The following is a 20,761-nucleotide window of genomic DNA, read 5'->3' on the forward strand; positions in this document are numbered from 1 at the left end:
TGTTTTATGTCACTGAACGTTGAAATCGGAGAGTAGATTTGATCTAAAAGATAGGAGGGTGGAAGGAAAGAAATTAGGAAAGACGAAGCAAGGGAAAAAAACAGAAGGGAAGGTGGCCAGGAGAATACATGGTTTCTTTACAGGACTCGTTTTGAGTACTCTTTACTATCTTTGTCACTTCTGTGGTCATCTGCTTAAATAGCTCGCCTCCCAGCACATGATGAAGTGGGAAGCTGTGAGGCTGGAAAGTCCCAGAGCACAAGTGGCTGCTCTGCATTCACAGGGAGTGCTCTCTGCTCGTTATGGCTCAGCTGAAAGCGACAGCCATTCTCACAAAGCCTGCGCTGCTAAATAAAAGCCCAGAGCATGTTCCCCTTCCCGGTGCTGCTCTCTTTCTCTGGCTCCATCCCCCCAAGTGGTTCTGGAAGCGTAAACTTAAGTTGACTTTTAGAAGTAAAGGCTGATCTGCCTTCATCTTTGGTGAGCATCTCCTGCCACCAAGAAGACACCCATGTTACAGGCTGAGATTCCAGGGCTTAATCCCGTGTTACAGATGGGAAACTGAGTGAAGAGAGTCCAGGCTTCATTAAAGGACTGTGTTTCCATCCAGGAGGAAATGGCTGCCGAGAGAGCTGTGATATGTCATGTTAGAGTAATGCAGCATGCTGGAACACACTCAAAGGGCTGGGTATACCAGGCCTACACTTCAGGGACAAAAGAGGTAGGGAAAATCTCCAGGTGTTCTCTCTTTCTTCTCCCCCCACCTCCTCATCATTTCTCTGACAGTAAATACAGATCAAAACAAGTATCAAAACCATTCCTAAAGGATAATTATACTAGGATGTAAGACTATTGCTAATAACACTACATAACAACTATTGCTGCTTAAGAGTGTTATGAAAACTGATTCAATATGTGAGTATGGACATAATGATTAGCCATTCAGCCTTGAAAACAGGTAGGTGCATAGCAAGTGGGGTGGAATTATGGAGATATACATAAAATAGCATTTTCTATTTGTAAAAGCATAACCTCTTCTCATTGACTGCCTTCTTGAGTCACTGCCAATTTTGCTTGCTTGCTTCAACTGTGAATCCTAGGCCATTATTCTCATTCACCAGATCCTGTAAATGGCACTGAAGTCCAAAGTTAGAGCAGGTCTATATCTGTGTATGGTATATACATTTATCTGTAATATATATTATCTGAATGCCATCTCTATGGGACATGGTAATTAGATTTATTTCTTTAATGTGTATTCTAAGCTGAGAGCTTTCCTTGTCTCAATCTTTTTGAATTATTTTAAAGAAATGGTTTCACTGGCTGGAATTTAAAATTCTGTGTGTTCAAATTGTGTACCCTCTTTTACCTCTTCTCCATCCTGCTGAATCAACACTTGGATGATTGTGAAAGGAAGACTAAGTGAGGATCCAGAATCCTGACAGGCATCAACTTGAGAGGAGTTGGGAAAGTGCAAAGGAGTCAAGGTATCACTTAATCATGGCTAGGAGAGGAGGATCAAGGGCAGAGGGATTCCAGTAAGATGATTTCAATTGCATGTTTTAACCATCTGAGACTCTAGGGTGGGAAGAATCTCTCAGAGATCAATCAACCCATCCCTCTGCTCTGGGCAGAACCACACCTAGGTAATTCCAGAGCGATGAGGTGATACTTCGTTTAGAATAACTACACAACTGAAGGCTGACCAAAAAGTACACCAACTGGAACTACTAATGACTCATGCACTTCAGAGTCTGCCCTTGTCATTTATAGCTTAATTAGCACCTTTTAAACCACACCATATTTTACTACATTTCTCCTTGTCAGATATTGCTAATAGAGTGAGCCATAAACAATTTCATTATTTAAGGCATTAAGAAGAATAAGGCAAACACATTATCCTGGCTCCAGAAATTATAGCAGCAGGATTTGTTTCAAATAGAGGCAAACTCTATAAAAATGAGCAAATATGAAATCTAGCCCAGACTATTTAGAAACAAGAGAGAAATGAATCAATTACTTTTTATTAGTAAGCATTCAAAGACCCTAATAAGTAGATTTATTTTAAAAAACAGCTGTGGATTAAAAATACAACAAAAATACTGCAACTAAATTTAACAAGGAAAAGCAAGAGTTCTAGTATTACTTATGCTAAAATTTTTTAAATAGCAAAATAAGATAATCAAGCTTTTTTTTTAAATTGCTATATCTGTATCTATCATCTTTACATGTATGTGCATATGCTTTTTATTCTAGGATAGCTATTGCTTTTTTCCCCTATGACTCTGTCAGCATTCATTAGATAATTTATTTATTAAAGAATTTTAATAAACTACTTTTTATGACCAGTTTTAGGTTAACAGGAAAATTGGCAGAAAATATAGTTCTCACTTACTTGCTCCTGCTGACACTAACACTGTTAGTGTTTTGGACTGTGGCCATTCTAATAGGTGTGAAATGGTGTCTTATTGTTGCCTTAATTCACAATTCCTTGATGATATATGATGTTGAGTATCTTTTCGCATGCATATTTCCTGCCTCTTTGGTGAGATGTTTATCTTTTGTCTACTTTTGAATTGGGCTGTTGTTGTTGAGTCCTGTGATATATAAGCCTTTAGTGACATGGTGATAAGGTGTGTTTTGGGGGGCATTTCATGGTCCTGTAATTAGGTCCGTTTCAGTGAGCTAGACTTCTCTGGGCTATTACCTTTTCATTTCCCTTCCTCTACCCTTTTGTAGGTAAGACAGGTTGGCTAGAGGGGGCTGGATTTAGCTCTCTCTATTCCTCCACGTCTGTTAAACACTAATAAAACCTCAGTAGGTTAGGCTCTGGTAAAATAGTTCCTCTTGAGGAAAGGCCCTTTTTATGAGTAGAACACTCTTGACATTTTTTCAAAATGTCCTCTCTCCCTTCCTCCTGCTGAAGCAAAAGGGATTTTTCTTGATGTTCACTGTGAGAACCTAGTAAGGCTCTTGCAGGTAAAACTCACAACAGCATGGGGCCCCTTTAAGACATGGCCTCCATGACCTGTTTAACTCTTAGACTTGTCCACCCTGAGCTTCCAACAATTTGCCAATTAGAGTTTAGGTTTTCCTACTCCCATACTGTTTTCCACAAAGGCTTCTGCTCCTAGGTTTATACCCAGGTAAGTTATGACTCTGTATCCTCCTGATTCTCCAGTTTGGGGCACAGTGGCGTGGTTTGCCATGTGACCTCCATTCTCTGACACATCTAAGGAGAGCTTTTGATTTTCACATTGTTCAGACCTTTTTCTTCTTGTGATGATCGAACTGACAACCTCCAAGTGCCGGACATGCTGGACCAGAAATTGGAAGTATGTGAAATATTTGTTTTCAATGCTCACACTGAGAAGCTCAATCTGGTCTTCCACTGGCCTCATTAAAAGTTTCCTCCTCATGCTTGCTGTTTTCTTTTTTCTCACAAAGCCTTTTAAATCCTGTGTTTCTTTTTGTTTGTTTGTTTGTTTTTGTTAACAATAATCATTTTGTTCTTAAATTACTTTAAAACTATGACAGACTTTTAAAATTTTCAGATTTTTATTAAATGTATCCATGCTCTTTCCTGGTGGCTCAGTGGTAAAAGATCTGCCTACAATCAGGAGACATGGATTTGATCCCTTGGTCAGGAAGATCCACTGGAGGAGTAAATGGCAACCCATTCCAGTATTCTTGCCTGGGAAATCCCACAGACAGACGAACTAGGCAGGTTACAATCCATGGGGTTGCAAGAGTCAGACAAGACATAGCGACTAAAATAACAACAATAGCAATGATTCCATCAGGGATATGGAAACTCTCATGTCACACATAAAACTACTAGCTAACCTAAATTAGTGGGTTTTTAAGTTTACAGGAATATCATCATCACTATGCAATCAATATGAGTGTAAAAATGTGTTCATTTTCTCTTGAGTTGTCATTATCGTCCCTATTTCTATGACTGATCACTTGGATTGTTGTGGCTGCTAATTGAATTGTATTTTAAAATATGTACTTTGTTTGGCTTAGTGGAAATTGTGAACTATGCAGTTGATGACAAAATTATGTATCTAGTTTTCACTTTTTACAAATAATCTTTAAATTTCAGCAGTCACGTTTTTATAAACTGTAGTCTAACTGTCAGCACTTTCTCCTCAAGCAGCATGTTTTTCTCAATTGGAATTTCACACCTCTACACTCACTCACTTACTTCACCAGTGAGGATAATAAATATGATATAGAGCTTGAGGTTATTCCCTCACTTGGTTTGTCTTTTCATTTTTCATCAAAAGAGAAATAACAATAACTTTACCTAATATGTGCTAAGTAAAAAAACCCTACTAATTAGTTGACAATGAATTAATTAGGCCAAAAATATAGCAGTTCTCTGCTCTTTGCCTCCCACTTAATGGCATTAGTAATCCGCTTTTAAACATTTGATGAAGAGAAAGCATCTTTTATCTAAAAGACTAATTTAGAAAGCATTTTTTAGAATGCTTGCAAAATGCTGTGTACATATTTAATCACTGACATTTCTAAAAGTTGCTATTTGTAAAGCTAGAGCACAAGACATTACAGAAGTTCTTCAAATGTATTTCCAAGTTAGGACAAAATATTTAAATCATGTATTTTAAAAGTTGATGGTGCTATCTCCCAACTTCTTTTTTTAATTCATTTTTAATTGGAGGATAATTGCTTTATAATATTGTGTTAATTTCTGCTATATATTAACATGAGTCAGCCATAGGCATACATATGTCTCCTCCCTCCTAAACCTCCCTTCCACCTCCCACCCCATCACACCCCTCTAGGTAGTCACAGAGCACTGGATTTGAGCTCCCTGTATAGAATCTAAAAAAGATGAATCTATTTGCAGGGCAGAAGTGTAGATGCAGACATACCTCCCAACTTCTCTCAATAATTGTCATGTGGGATAAATTAACCAAAAGCTGAATATATGGAACAAGTAAAATTGCAGAAACATTAATACAATGCTATAAATATCTTCTCTTCTCATACAAAAGTCCTTGAGAATCAATGGCAATAGCTTCAGTTGGAAACAAATCATGTCCTAGCATTGATGTGGATATATGTTTTTACAATTTAATGAATAGTTAATAGCTATGATTTTATTATTGGTAAAAGTAAGACTACCTTTGTGTGTGTGTGGGTGTATGTGTGTGTAACATCAACACCTGTGAGATAGAAAACCAATAAAGAAACAGGAGATGATGAAGATTTATAGTTTGTACTATAGAGTTTTGCCATAGAGAGCAGTGACATAACAGAACTATTAATTGCTGAATATAACCTTCGTGCCCATATCACTTTGCTCTGTGGGAATTCGAAGGGCTCACTTTAAATGAAAACTTCATTCCTGGAACAAATAAATAGGCCTTGATATTGAGACAGACTCAGCCAAAGGCATTCAGCTCTGCTAACCTTTAAGTCATGTGGTTCAGCATTGAATAAATTGCAGGTCAAATCTCGCCAGGAGCTATGCTTTGGACTTTTAGAAAAACAAAACTAAATTATTCTGTCCACCTTGCTGATGGCACTTCATGTCTGCCTGACCCAGGCACATGCCAAGCAGTCAGTGGTCCATAAAGGTGAGTCCAAAGTCCCCTCTACTCCCCCGTTACCATGTCAATTACCTGGTTTTCCTAGCCATATGTTTATGTCTGAACTGCTCCTGTGTCAATTTCATTTTTTATTATTTAATAATAATAGCAATCAGAATGAATGTTTACTTAATACTGACCATAGGCCAGTCTCCTAAGTGTGTATGTATTAACTCCTAGTCTTCACTGTAACCCTTCGAGGCAGGTCCTACAATTTTCATCCTTTTGAAGGTGAGCAATCTTCTGAGGTAAATTATATTATTATACCCACTCCACAGATGCTGGTACTATTAATATCTCCATTTTACAGATTAGCATGCTTGTTGGGTGTCCTGTCGGCCTTGTAATAGCCGAGCTGTGAGACCAGAGAAAGACCTCAGAGACAGTGACAGACACCAACAATTTATTGGGTAGGGAATCTTACAAGTCTGAGGGAAAACGTCCGGGAGTGATACCCCACCACACATGGCACGTGGCAGGCAGGACACGGCAACAGTCTTTGCTACCTGGGGGAGGAGGAGGCTGTCATTTACAGGTGGAATTGATGTCGGGTTGACTCACCACTTACCAGGGAAACCAGTGGCTCCAGCAGGTGGAAAGCGCATAGTCAGTTACTAATTAAGGGTTGGTTAATCATGTGAGTGAGTCAGGGGTTAAGTGAGCAGAGATGTACAGAGAATAAGATAAGAGCCATCTTGAATGGCCTGACCATGCAGTACTTTGGAACAGAGAAGGTAACCTTCTCAAATGTCGCACAGGTTGGTTGGCAAGCGACAAAAGAAGGGTTTGAACCCAGGCATTCTCTTCCCTGAGTCCCTGCTTTTAACTCCTTCACTGTATAGCCTCAGTCTTGCTGCAGACCCTTGGATGTTGTTGATTCACGATCTTCATGAGTTTGAATTTCAGCTACTTTAATCAATCTGACTTGCCTAGTGTTCTGTTCCTCTTTGAAATACGATTAAAATCATTCTTTGGGAAAGCACAGGTTTGTTTTCTCTTCATACATTTTAGTCGCTTAGTCATGTCTGACTCTTTGAGACCTGATGGACTGTAGGCTGCCAGGCTCCTCTATCCATGAAATTCTCCAGGCAAAAATTCTGGAGTGGGTTCCCATTCCCTTCTCCAGGGGATCTTCCTGATGCAGGGATTGAACCTGGGTCTCTTGTACTGCAGATGGATTCTTTACCATCTGAGGGAAGTAGAGCTCTCTCCTCAAGGATACGATCAATTGTCAGAACTGTCAATATGGATGAATGTGTGTGTTTGTATGTTCATGTGCATGTGTGCATGCACATGCAGGAATGTGCATGGGAGCCAAAGAAAGGATTTTAAAACTTAGTGCAATTTTGCCATAGTTTTCATGTTATTGAGCATGCTCATTCTTCTGGGTCAGGCATTCCTGGCATTAGATTAGTGAAATAAAATATTTGTTAGTGGCTTTAGGAGTAAGGTGCAAAGCTCATTGGGCCTGTGATCTCTAGCGCAGGTAGGATTCCTGAATGATTCAGCTGAGCTCAACAGAGCTCTCCATGGGACTGCTAGCACTGATGATATTCAAGTCGTCATTTTCTAGGAGAATACTTGCCTTTAAAGTCCTTAAAGTCTTTGTCTGTTATATACTTCCTAACTCCCGGGATCTACCTCAAGCTTTCTGAATGGCTTCACTGAAGCATATGTTTTGGGATAAGGGGCAAATGTTTGCATGGAGAGTAAACTTGTAACACTCCAGTAACTGCCCAGGAATTCTTTTAGAAAGGGAAACAAAACAATCTCTTCTGACCATCACAACAGTGGCCATCTTATACATTTGATGTGGGTAATATCCTGTACATTTGATAGTCTCACTGTTTCTCAGACACCTGAGAAAGTTTGAATGAAGTGTGAAAATATGTGGTCTTGTCACTTTCCTTTTTGACTTCTTGTTGATGAAAACATTCAAGTTAATAGCCAGATTCATGAACTTGCCGCTGAACTGCAAACACTTGCTTCTAGACTCCTCTCCATAAGGGAAAAATACAAAGTCTCATTTGTTTAAGTCAGTGCCTGTTTAAGTCAGTCAGGCTATATCACAGCCAAATCTGATTCCTAAATTCTGTACTAGCTCTGAGATTTGGGGCGGATTCAGTAATCCCTCTAAACTTGTTTCCTTATTTGTAAAATAGAGATCTTACCAGTACTATCTCAGAAATATTTTAAAGATTAAAAGTATCATCCATAGAGTATATTTAGTACAGTTCCTGGTATAATGTGGTAAGTGTTAAAAAATGCAAGTTATCATTACTTATCTTCAAATAAATATGAGCATTCCTTAAATCCAGCTTAGACTTTAAATCAGGAAAATATAGGCTATGATGGAGGGACATGGCATGTCTTAAGAAATTCCTGCAGCTACCTCAAAGTTTTCCTTGATACTCTGACTTCTAAAATGTGGAAGAAATGAAGATGTATCCAGGTAATAAACTTTAAAGTCAGCCAAATCCATGTTAGATGGATAATTCTGTATAATAAGAGTTGGTTATTCAGATGAAAGGGGCTCATATCTTAAGTAAAAAAAAATAACGTAGGCGTTATTTATATTCATTCTGATTCAAGGGGATTTTGTCATTTTTATATTTACTTTTGTGTTTGCAGATGTGATGTTCCAAAACTTTATTTATAACCCCAAATTTCACCTCCAACAAATGTACACCTCAACAGATGGTAACTGCCTTGGTTGTGGCCACTTAAATTAAAATATATGCATGTGTATACATGTGTGTCAATGAATATATGCCTTTGGAATTTTACTTTGAAATGAGGTCACTTCTCTACTAAGCCCTTATGAAAAGGACTTAAATACCAGGTAGGACAGTGATTTTTTATTAACTCTTCACAGTCAGATTTGACAATTTCTTTCATGCTTCTTAAAAATTTTCTTTGAATCTCTGATTTCAAATTCTACCTAGAGTTCTACCATGGAAACTTTGGGTCCAATATTTATATGTTATATCATCTTGCAATCAAAGCTTTTTAAGACTTGTTTCTGCAGAGCTCCCTCTTCCTAAGTACTTCTTTTATATATGACCTGGCCTCTACTTAGGAAAGTGTTGTTTTTAGTTGGAAAAGTTTACATATTGCTGCCAAGAACTCATGCATATTCCCATAATGTCTTCTGTTTCACCTCTAGGCCACCTAAATATATGTGTGTAGATGCATGATTCTTCCATAACACATACACGCAAACAGATTATAGCTCAGTTATTAAATCTTTAATTAAAGTAGTTGTTTGTTGTCTAGTCACTAAATCATGTTGGACTCTGTGACCTGGTGGACTGTAGCCTGACAGACTCTTCTGTCCATGAAATTCTACAGGCAAGAACATTGGAGTGGGTTGTCATTTCCATCTCCAGGGGATCTTCTTGACCCAGGGATTGAACCCAGATCTCTTACATTGGCAGGTGGATTCTTTACCACTGAGTCCCTTGGGAAGCCCCCATCAAAGTGGTACTTAAGTTCTTTCATAATGAAAATTTGAATTTTCCTTTGATGCTTAAGATACCATATAAAGGATCATGTTATCTGATTCTAGACAACTCTGACTAGGTTTATGAAGATGGTCCATGGCAGGATCCACTTCATAGTCATGCAACCTACCCAGTCACAGCGCCCTGAATTAGGTTTATTAATATTCTGTTGTCTCCAACTCGAAATTCATCATAATTTTTGAACAAGGGGCTCAGCATTTTCATTTTAGACTAGGCCCTGAATATTATGTAGCTGGTTCTGGGCTCAGTTGGGCTTCCCCTGTAGCTCAGACAGTAAAGAATCTGCCTACAATGCAGAAAACCTGGGTTCGATTCCTGGAGATCTGCTGGAGGAGGAAATGGCAACCCAATCCAGTATTCTTGCCTGAAGAATCCCATGGACAGAGGATACTGGCAGGCTACAGTCCATGGCGTCACAAAGAGTCGGATAGGAATGAGTAACTAACTCACTTCATTTCTGGGCTCAGTATTTGACTTCTACTCAGCTGGAACTATAATTCCTGGTATAAGTTGATTTTCCAGAGGCAAAGCATTTGGCAGCAATGTTTCTCAATGGACTTTGCTTTTGATTTCAGAAATCCAATATTACATTAGCAAAGAAGTCCCTAGGGTTTTGGATTTGTACCAGTGTTTTATAATTGACTTTGACTTATACAGTAAAAATAAGTTTGTACTTCTTCATATCTTTTGAAACTATTACATTTGTAGAAACACTATTTTATAGACAGACTCACATTTCTGTGAGTTTCTTGTTTCTTCTTGTTTCTTCTACACATTTAAGAGTTATGATTAATTGCAACTTTTGCCTTAACAAATAGCAATATAATTAGAGTTTCAAAAGAGATAATTGAGCAATTTTCATGATATTTAATTAAATCTCTTTGGTTCAAACTAAAAATATATTGTGAAAATTGATATTGAATTTTTTTCTTATAAGCTTTATGTATTCTTGAATTACCTTAAGTGAAAGATGATATTTGAAAGATAAGAATGGCTGCAATGCTGAAAATTTATTTTTTGTGTATGGAAAATTGATATATGATTGCTAGATATTGAGATCAATTTTAAGGTTCTATTTTTCTCTCAGCCAATTCCTGAGTGAGATAGATTTGTTTCTTGGGAAATATGTGGTATAAGTCAATATCACTAATACAGTGCAAACCCACAGTGACTTTGTGTTTCTAATATTCTAAAGAATTCTAAGGGGTTCACACAACTTAGTTTTGATGGAGTTATAATTCTTTTAAAGTTTCAGTAAATAGTGATTGATGTGAACAGAAGTTAAGGTAATGTCAGTTATTTTAAATGTCTACATTTATGCACAGATCCTTCCGATAAAACACATCCCAAGTTAACAGGTAGAGGAAGTGATATGAGTAATGCTTTATAAGAATGTGCTATATGGTATTATTTTTTATTGGAGTATAGTTGCTTTACAAATGTGTTTGTTTCTTTGTACAACAACATGAATCAACTAAATGTGTACATATACCCCCTCCCTCTTGAAACTTCCTCCCACTCACTCCATCCCATCTCTCTAGGTCACTGCAGAGGGCCAAGCTGAGCTCCTTGTGCTATATAGCTGGCTCCCACTAGCCGTACACCCATGGGAGTAAATCTTGCACATTGGAGTGTCAGTGCTACTGTCTCAGTTTGTCCCACTGCCCTTTCCCCAACCCTGTGTCCACACGTTCATTCTCTGTCTGCATCTCTCTCCCTACATCTCCCCCTCTCATCCCTCTCTCCCTACTGCAAACAGTTTCCTCTGTACCATCTTTCTAGATTCCATACATACGTGTAAATCTATATGATAATTTTAAGAGTCAACGTTTTATTTTATCCCAATAAAGTGTTTATTTGGTTTTTGTTTGTTTTTATGTCAAAGTTTTTTAACATATGTTTTAAGGTCTATTTTCTATTCTCTGTCAACAGCATGTTAGTTTCTACCATATATAACAATTTTTCATTTTTGTTCCTCCACATATGTTTTTTCCTCTTCTTCCGGTGAGCTTCAGCCTTTTAGCTAATTCATCTCCTGATGACTTTCCACACTTCCAAATTAATAATTTTTGCTCTCCCAGAAGAGAGGTAAAAGGCAGATGTTTTTCATTCATAAGACCATGATTCCCTTTGTTTTCTGTTTAGGAGGTTCATATTAGCTATCACTCAGAGTTGATGTTAAACATTCCAAACAACACCCCTACATTAAAAAGGATTTTATTATCTTATTCTCTGTGACCTCTAATTGACCTTTCTGATATGCTCATTCTTGAGAAAGTGTTCCTTTTTAAGAGGCATAAATCCTTTTGAGAATCTGATGAAAATAAATCTTCTTTCTCATTTACAAATACTACACATGATTTCGGGAGATGCATAGACTCTGGAGGCCCATACATGAACCAAATATTATGAACACCTGCTGTAACTGATCAATTTCTCTGTTAAGAACATTTCATTATGGATAGTTTTTCTAGAATTATTCACTTTTTGCCACCTATCTTTACTCTCTACTCTGCTACCGTCTTTACTGCATCTATTTTTTTTTTTTAATGTCCCTTTCAGCCAATAATGTTTCTATTAAAATTATCTGAACCTGTCTGAAGCATCGCAGTGATGAATAATTTTCAAGTTTCATTTCTCTGATGTCATCCAAAAGGCTGTTAATAGTGAGCAAACTCTTGTCCTATTGATTTTTATAAATGAAACAAAATAGATAAATCCATATTCAGCCAGTGTGAGATGAGTATATTGTATAGTACCGTATATCAGTTCAGTTCAGTCACTCAGTCATGTCTGAATCTGCGACCCCATGAACCGCACCACGCCAGGCCTCTCTGTCCGTCACCAATTCCCGGAGTTTACCCAAACTCATGTCCACTGAGTCAGTGATGCCATCCAACCATCTCATCCTCTGTCATTCCCTTCTCCTCCCGCCCTCAATCTTTCCCAGCATCAGGGTTTTGTCAAATGAGTCAACTCTTTGCATCAGGTGGCCAAAGTGTTAGAGTGTCAGCTTCATCAGTCCCTCCAATGAACACCCAGGACTGATCTCCTTTAGGATAGACTGGTTGGATCTCCTTGCAGTCCAAGGGACTCTCAAGAGTCTTCTCCAACACCACAGTTCAAAAGCATCAATTTTTCGGTGCTCAGCTTTCTTTATAGTCCAACTCTCACATCCATACATGACCACTGGGAAAACAATAGCCTTGACTAGATCAACCTTTGTTGGCAAAGTAATGTCTCTGCTTTTTAATATGCTGTCTAGGTTGGTCATAACTTTCCTTCCAAGCAGTAAGCCTCTTTTAATTTCACGGCTGCAATCACCATCTGCAATGATTTTGGAACCAAAAAAAAAAAAAAGTCAGCCACTGTTTCCACTATTTCCCCATCTATTTGCCGTGAAGTGACGGGACCAGATGCTATGATCTTAGTTTTCTGAATGTTAAGCTTTAAGCCAACTTCTTCACTCTCCTCTTTTACTTTCAACAAGAGGCTCTTTAGTTCCTCTTCACTTTCTGCCATAAGGGTGGTGTCATCTGCATAACTGAGGTTATTGATATTTCTCCCAGCAATCTTGATTCCAGCTTGTGCTTCTTCCAGCCCAGTGTTTCTCATGATGTACTCTGCATATAAGTTAAATAAGCAGGGTGACAATATACAGCCTTGACATACTCCTTTTCCTATTTGGAACCAATCTGTTGTTCCATGTCCAGTTCTAATTGTTGCTTCCTGATCTGCATACAGGTTTCTCAAGAGGAGGTCAGGTGGTCTGGTATTCCAGTCTCTTTCAGAATTTGCCACAGTTTGCCGTGATCCACAGAGTCAAAGGCTTTGGCATAATCAATAAAGCAGAAATAGACATTTTTCTTGAACTCTCTTGCTTTTTAGATGATCCAGTGGATGTTGGTAATTTGATCTGTGGTTCCTCTGCCTTTTCTAAAACCAGCTTGAACAAACGGAAGTTCACGGTCCGCGTGCTGTTGAAGCCTGCCTTGGAGAAATTTGAGCATTACTTTAATAGCCTGTGAGATGAGTGCAATTGTGCAGTAGTTTGAGCATTCTTTGGCATTACCTTTCTTTGGGATTGGAATGAAAACTGACATTTTCCAGTCCTGGAAAATGTGGCCTGTGGCCACTCCTGTGGCCCCTGCTGAGTTTTCCAAATTTGCTGACATATTGAGTGCAGCATTTTCACAGCATCATCTTTTAGGATTTGAAATAGCTCAACTGGAATTCCATCACATCCACTAGCTTTGTTCATAGTGATGCTTCCTAAGGCCCACTTGACTTCACATTCAAAGATGTCTGGCTCTAGGTGAGTGATCACACCATCGTAATTATCTGGGTTGTGAAGATCTTTTTTGTACGGTTCTTCTGTGTATTCTTGCCACCTCTTCTTAATATCTTTCTGCTTCTGTTAGGTCCCTACCATTTGTGTCCTTTATTGAGCCCATCTTTGCATGAAATGTTCCATTGTTAGCTCTAATTTTCTTGAAGAGATCTCTAGTCCTTCCCATTCTATTGTTTTCCTCTATTTCTTTGCATTGATCACTGAGAAAGGCTTTCTTATCTCTTCTTGCTATTCTTTGGAACTCTGCATTCAAATGGGTATGTCTTTCCTTTTCTCCTTTGCTTTTTGCTTCCCTTCTTTTCACAGCTATTTGTAACCTTATATCAAGGGGAGTGTAAAACTCAACCTGAAATGGTTTATCTGTGCTGCTGCTGCTTCTGCTAAGTCTCTTCAGTCATGTCCAACTCTGTGCAACCCCATAGATGGCAGCCCACCAGGCTCCACCATCCCCGGGATTCTCCAGGCAAGAACACTGGAGTGGACTGCCATTTCCTTCTCCAATGCATGAAAGTGAAAAGTGAAAGTGAAGTCGCTCAGTTGTGTCTGACTCTTCGTGACTCCATGGACTGCAGCCTACCAGGCTCCTCTGCCCATGGGATTTTCCAGGCAAGAGCACTGGAGTGGGGTGCCATTGCCTTCTTTGGGTTTATCTCTAATAGTCACATTTATACTAAACAGGAATGCTGATATTGTTCATGACTGATATTAATTTAAGGGCTTCCCAGGTGGCACAGATTATCCACCTGCCAATGCAGGAGATGCAGGTTCGATCCCTGAGTGGGGAAGATCTCCTGGAGAAAGAAATGGCATCCTGCTCCAGTATTCTTGGCTGGGAAATCCCATGGATAGAGGAGCCTGGTGGACTACAGTCCATGGTGTCACAGAAAAGTCAGACACAACTGAGAACATAGACATAATATTAATTTATTATTTTCACAATAACAATGCTAAATATGTCATTACTATCTTTTTTCTTTACTGCCTCCTCCTCCTCCTATCACAGGTGACATAAATTCAAAGAGGTTAATTAAACCTTACTCAGTTTACTTACTCGAAAACTAATAGAAACTGGCTTCAAACACAGATTTCTGTGACTTCAGGGGCACGTCACATCTTCTTTACCTCTTATTTACAATAGTAGGAGGGGAATGTTAGTATCTATGAATTTACCCATCCATGCATCCACCCACATACACATACAGTTAGTAAGGGCAGAAAGAGAGAAAATGTATGAGATACATATGAGATTATGTGGGAATTAGGGGGAGCCAGGAAACACTTGGACTGTTCTTCATGGAAAAAAAGGACATTAGAAACATACCATGAATGATACCTAAAACTGAACAGGGAATAGTAGAGAAGAGTTGTGAAGGCTGAGGAACTTGTAGAAATGTATACATAGGGCATGATTGGCAGTTCTGCTTGGCTAGAGTAGAAAATGTGGAAAGTAGAATTAGGAGAGAAAATAAATGTTGGAAGGAGTTGTAGGCCAGACACCAGAGAACTTTGAATTCCAGGAATAGGGGTATGAACTTGTTTTAGCAGGAGTGAACAATGGAAGATTTTAAACAGAAAAAGGTCATTATCAGGACAATGTTTGTACATGGCTCTGGTTTACAGGGAGCAGGGAGATTTGCCTTGTGTAGAGATGGAGATATGTGGTCATTCTTTTGGCCATATTTATCAAATTAAGACATAAATGATGGCCTTCTCTCTGGAGGGAAGCCCTGTTATTGGAAAAATTATACAACTAATACAAAGAGAAACCTGACACTTCTCAGACTGCTTAATGAGGTCTAGTCTTTCGTATAATGGCAGCTTCCACATTCATTTCTGTTCCCTTTCTCTCTCATCTTTGTTTTTGATTCATTTTTGTAGGAATTGCATTCAGAAGACTTTTTTTTTTTTTTTAGATATATAGGACCCTCTTCTGCTGTTGTACTTTTGACAATTTCTCTTCCACTCACTTTACCACCTGCTGCTCTGCTCCTATTCTTATGGTCCTAGATTTAAGAGTGTTGGTCCATGTGTTAACTTCTCTTGGAAACAATAATATGCTTCATCATTGATTATTCTTACTTCTGTGTACTCCTCTCTTCCTTCCTGATATCAGCCCACTTTCTACCATATATTTTCACCATCATATTCCATTTCTTCTTTGTGTGTTTCTGATTTCTTTATGAATGGTTTCACAACATGGGTGCCCTGATCTCTGTTGAGCCTTTCTGTTTAAAGGATAGAATCCTGTTCAAGGGATACAATTCCTGATTTCTGTTGAGCCTTCCTGTTTAAGGGACAGAGACTATGTGGGTTGGTTCAAGGGTTTAGGTCTACTGATGATTTTGTAAGTGTGAAGAAAGTACCTGTCCCGACCAGAGATGGAAAGAGTTGATGGGTCCAAAAGTAGGATGCTCAGATTCTGTCAAAAATCAGGCAGATCTGGACTACAGAAAAAACAAGATCTTTAGGATCTTTAATGAGCATGGGTGCACAGGTAGTGATAAGGAAGAAATTTTTTAAAAAAATTAAAAAGGGTAATAATAACCAACAAGCATACTAGATGTTGAATGGTTTCCCAAGAGCTATAATTTATGTAGGGCTTCTTACTTGTTGATGGGTCAAAGCTGCTTAAAGTTAAGTTTTGGGATTATCAGTCTTATTTATCTTGCTAAATTTTCCCATCTCTTTCTTCTCTAGCTATACTCAGGCATATAGTTCATCATTTGGATAAAATACCACACTGGCATTATTTGCAGATCTTGAAACATTTTCAGATGCTTCCTAGGGAATACATCTCCTTGGGAGATCCAGAAGAAAAAATTGTGTTTTCTCTAATCTAGATTTTCTGTGCCAATGGTAACATGGTAACATAGATATCTCCATGATTTCTAGAAGAATAGGCTATTGCTTTCCTGATCAAACTTGATTTTAATAGAGGCTTATTTTATTAATGTGATTCACTATTCCTTCTCACATGTTCTTTCCCTTTCAGATTGTTTTTTGGACTATAGGGTTTAACACCTGGACAATCATCTGAAAAATCTCATTCATGTAATGAGATTCAGTGAAATCTCATTGAATGGTTTCAAAGAGTGAACTGTCATGAAATGGTACTGTATCATAAGGGGACAAAGAATTCTGTAAGATGTTTCATCCCTTACTTGTTCACTCTGTCCCAGTATCTTAAGTCTCATTTCAGGCAGGAAGGGAAAATGCAGATATATCAGGAAGAACTTGAAGTCTCTATGGTAGGAAACAGGTGTTAATAGAAACCATGATACTTTCTTAGATTTTATCAATTCCTTTATCAGAAATTATAAGAAATGCTCAGAAACTGGATGATTTACCTATTTTACTTGTAAATGAGTTAAATTAGGTACATGCATCAAATAAGCAATAAATTACATGAACTGCATTAGCTAGTAGCTTTGGGACCAAATGTACATAACTTCTCCCTCCACATGTGTTCTTTTCTTATTTGGCTTCGTTTAAGATGGCATCCTTTCTAATTCAGCAGCCTGACCCTGACACTAATGAAAATACTTGGGGCCTCACTGGATGAGGCAATTCAGTCTACTTTTCCAAACAGATAAGATGGTGGAGTCATTGTCTGTTATCTTTATGTGTGAACAAAAGCCACATTTCCTGTGGTAACAGGCCTGATTAGGCTTAAAGGTATAAAACAGGATGTTGAGGATTATGGTATATATAGTTCAGTTCAGTTCAGTCACTCAGTCGTGTCTGATACTTTGCAACCCCATGGACTGCAACACACCAGACCTCCCTGTCCATCACCAACTCCAGAGTTTACTCAAACTCATGTCCATTGAGTCGTTGATGCCATCTACCCATCTCATCCTCTGTTGTCACCTTCTCCTCCTGCCTGCAATCTTTCCCAGCATCAGGATTTTTCCAATGAGTCAGTTCTTTGCATCAAGTGGCCAAAGTATAAGAGTGTCAGCTTCAACATCAGTCCATCCAATGAACATTCAGGACAGATTTCCTTTAGGATTGACTGGTAGGATCTCCTTGCAGTCCAAGGGATTCTCAAGAGTCTTCCCCAACACCACAGTTCAAAAGCATCAATTTTTCAGTGCTCAGCTTTCTTCACAGTCCAACTCTCACATCCATACATGACCACTGGAAAAACCATAGCCTTGATTAGACAGACTTTTGTTGGCAAAGTAATGTCTCTGCTTTTTAATATGCTGTCTAGGTTGGTCATAGCTTTTCTTCCAAGGAGCAAGCATCTTTTAATTTCATGGCTGCAATCACCATCTGCAGTGATTTTGGAACCCAAAAAAATAAAGTCTCTCATTATTTCCATTCTTTACCCATCTATTTGCCATCAAGTAATGGGACCAGATGCCATGATCTTAGTTTTCTGAATGTTGATCTTTAAGCCAACTTTTTCACTCTCCTCTTTTACTCTCATCTAGAGGCTCTTTAGTTCTTTTTCGCTTTCTGCCATAAGGGTGGGGTCATTAGCATATCTGAGGTTACTGATATTTCTCCCGGCAATCTTGATTCCAGCTTGTGCTTCATCCCGTCCAGCATTTCTCATGATGTACTCTGCATATAAGTTAAATAAGCAGGGTGACAGTATACAGCCTTGATGTATTCTTTTCTCCTTTTCTTATTTGGAAACAGTCTGTCTGTTGTTCCATGTCCAGTTCTAACTGTTGCTTTCTGACCTGCATATAGATTTCTCAAGAGGCAGGTCATGTGGTCTGGTATTCCCATCTCTTTCAGAATTTTGCACAGTTTGCCATGATCCACACAGTCAAAGGCTTTGGCATAGTTAATAATGCAGAAATAGATGTTTTTCTGGAACTCTCTTGCTTTTTCAATGATCCAGCAGATGTTGGCAACTTGATCTCTGGTTCCTCTGCCTTTTCTAAAACCAGTTTGAACATCTGGAGGTTCACGGTTCATGTATTGTTTAAGCCTGACTTGGAGAAATTTGAGCTTTACTTTACTAGCATGTGAGATGAATGTAATATTTGAGCATTCTTTGGTATATAGCTAGTGTCTATATATTTTAATTTTTATGTGTTCATAGTTAAAATAGTACAATATTTGTATGTTCTGATATTATGGGTCATATAGTCCATAAATATTTTTTTAATAATCTGAAAACTATTTCATTAAAAATTTAAGTTCCTTTTTGAGTAGTTTAGAGGTATAGAAAAATTTACTGATATTAAAAATTGTTAGTTATTATTATTAATAATACCATTAGCAGTCTAATCTCATGGGAACCACAAATGTTATGAGCTTGTAACTCCTTCTAAATAATTACTTATAAATCATGTATTTTGAACTCAAATAATTTGAACTCAGTTACTTCTAAAATTCTTTAAATCAAAATTCTATTTGATACAATTCTTTGATTCTGCTGATTATACAATATCAGCTGTTCAATTTAGAGAAGGACTTTAAGATTAAATCTATGATATTTAATTATATAGATTATATAATGATGAATAAAGATATTAGTCTTAAATGAAAGAATTAACATTTATATTTTTGAGTAATATGCTTCTTAATTTACTTCAGCTCCACAGTATTCCCTAATGGTAATAATTTAAGAAAAATCTAATCTATGTTTCTAGACCTGATCACATTTTTAATGAAAGATCCAATTAAGAAAAAGTCTCACTAATGATATATCATTGGTAATTTTGAATATCTTATATTAGTAGGAGACATATTTTTTCTATTTCTTCCTTGTTTTCTTATTTGTTATCATGCTTATAGTTGTTACTGTCATTATTAGTTATCATAATATAATCATTTTATTTAGTACATGCCAAATAATTAAACCTTTTAGTAATCTTGTTCCTTATAGAACACTTCAAAAGTTTTAATGACTACAATATGCCCATGTACTTTTTCCCATCCCAACCTTTGCTAAGTGCATAATTTTCTCAGCTAATTGAATGAGACGATTGTTCTGAATTGTCTCCTTTGGGTTATAAGTTAGATAAAACTGGCCCAATAAAATTTTCATAAATGCGTCTTTCATTGTGAATTCACCTGATTCAAGGCCTGTTAGCTGTTTTCTGTCACTTTAGATAATGTGATTGCATACAACTCTTTGGTTTAGGATTTTCCCCACTACTAAATATATTTGATGGGCATTTCCACAGGTGATTTAGTTTTTTATTTGTTTGTTGTATTTATTACTTTTCCACACAAGTCACCTCTAAACAGTCCCGATGCATGCCATTTTTTTCTGAAGTAAATTCTCAGGAAAGTCAAGTTGGAATGTGTACATTCCTTTCTTTTCTTGCTTCACTGCCCTTCTACGCTGGCCCCCACACCTTGGGCTATGGGAAGGGGTCAGAGGGACAGACATTATTGAGAGTAATTTATTCCAGTCCACCTAGTCAGTTGAAATATTTCCTGAAGGAAGTTTTCATTCAGTTGATGCCCTGAAGGGTTAAGAAAACAGAAACCCATGGTATTACAGAGCTGCTGTTATGGATGTTTCCAAGGAAACCATACCAAGAATGTTTAAGTGTCTTGTTTCTCCCCAAACCCACCAGAGTGTAGCTTGTTTGAGGTTTTGATGTCCTCTTAATTCTTGCCATAGCTGCTCTGTGGTAGGGTTTCCAGCAGAGCAGGGATCTCGTGGCTGCCAGAAGCCCTGGCTCACAAGCCAACCACGCTCTAGCTAAACTCAGTTCTGTGTCTTCCTCCTGAAGAAGTTAAGGACCATTCAAAATCAAATGGAGGTTGATTTTTTTTTTTAAAGTTTCTTTAATTAAAAAAAAAAAAGGCCCAATTATACATTATTTTTCTCCAACAGGCACAGGAGCAGATCATTTAAATATTTCATCAAAAATTAATAATAAATGAATTTGAGTTGCCAAGACCATTAGAAGACTGAATGTATGTTGTAGATCAGATCATGCTGTTTAACAAGGTTTTTTAAGGAGCACAGGAGGTGGGAGGGACTTATTGTGCTGAGATTTCCTCTGCTTTAAGTGGCTATAAACAATTTCTAAGGTCATTGCATTTTTTTGGAAATTGTATACATCTAAGTGCTCCAAAGTAGCAATTTGATTGAACTTGACTTAAAATATTTTCATAATTAAATTCTACAAAATATTTAAGACATTCTTTTAAAATATTTTCTCAAATGACATGAAGCCAAAAGAAACTTGAGTTATTTTCATTCAAAATGTATAGGGACAGAAAAATCTCTCTCTCTCACTTTCTCTCTCACTCTCTCATAATGCATGCTAGCATGTGCATGT

General features: G+C 37.8%; 1 non-coding gene across 1 annotated transcript; it reads left to right on the forward strand.

The window, feature by feature from the left end:
- Positions 1-11,699: 11,699 nt before the first annotated feature.
- Positions 11,700-11,793, forward strand: LOC122699016. Its single transcript, XR_006342508.1, has one exon. It is a non-coding gene; the product is annotated as a small nucleolar RNA SNORD91 family (small nucleolar RNA).
- The last annotated feature ends 8,968 nt before the right edge of the window (positions 11,794-20,761 follow it).

This window comes from Cervus elaphus, chromosome 8, assembly GCF_910594005.1.
Source record: "Cervus elaphus chromosome 8, mCerEla1.1, whole genome shotgun sequence".
Taxonomy (NCBI): domain Eukaryota; kingdom Metazoa; phylum Chordata; class Mammalia; order Artiodactyla; family Cervidae; genus Cervus; species Cervus elaphus.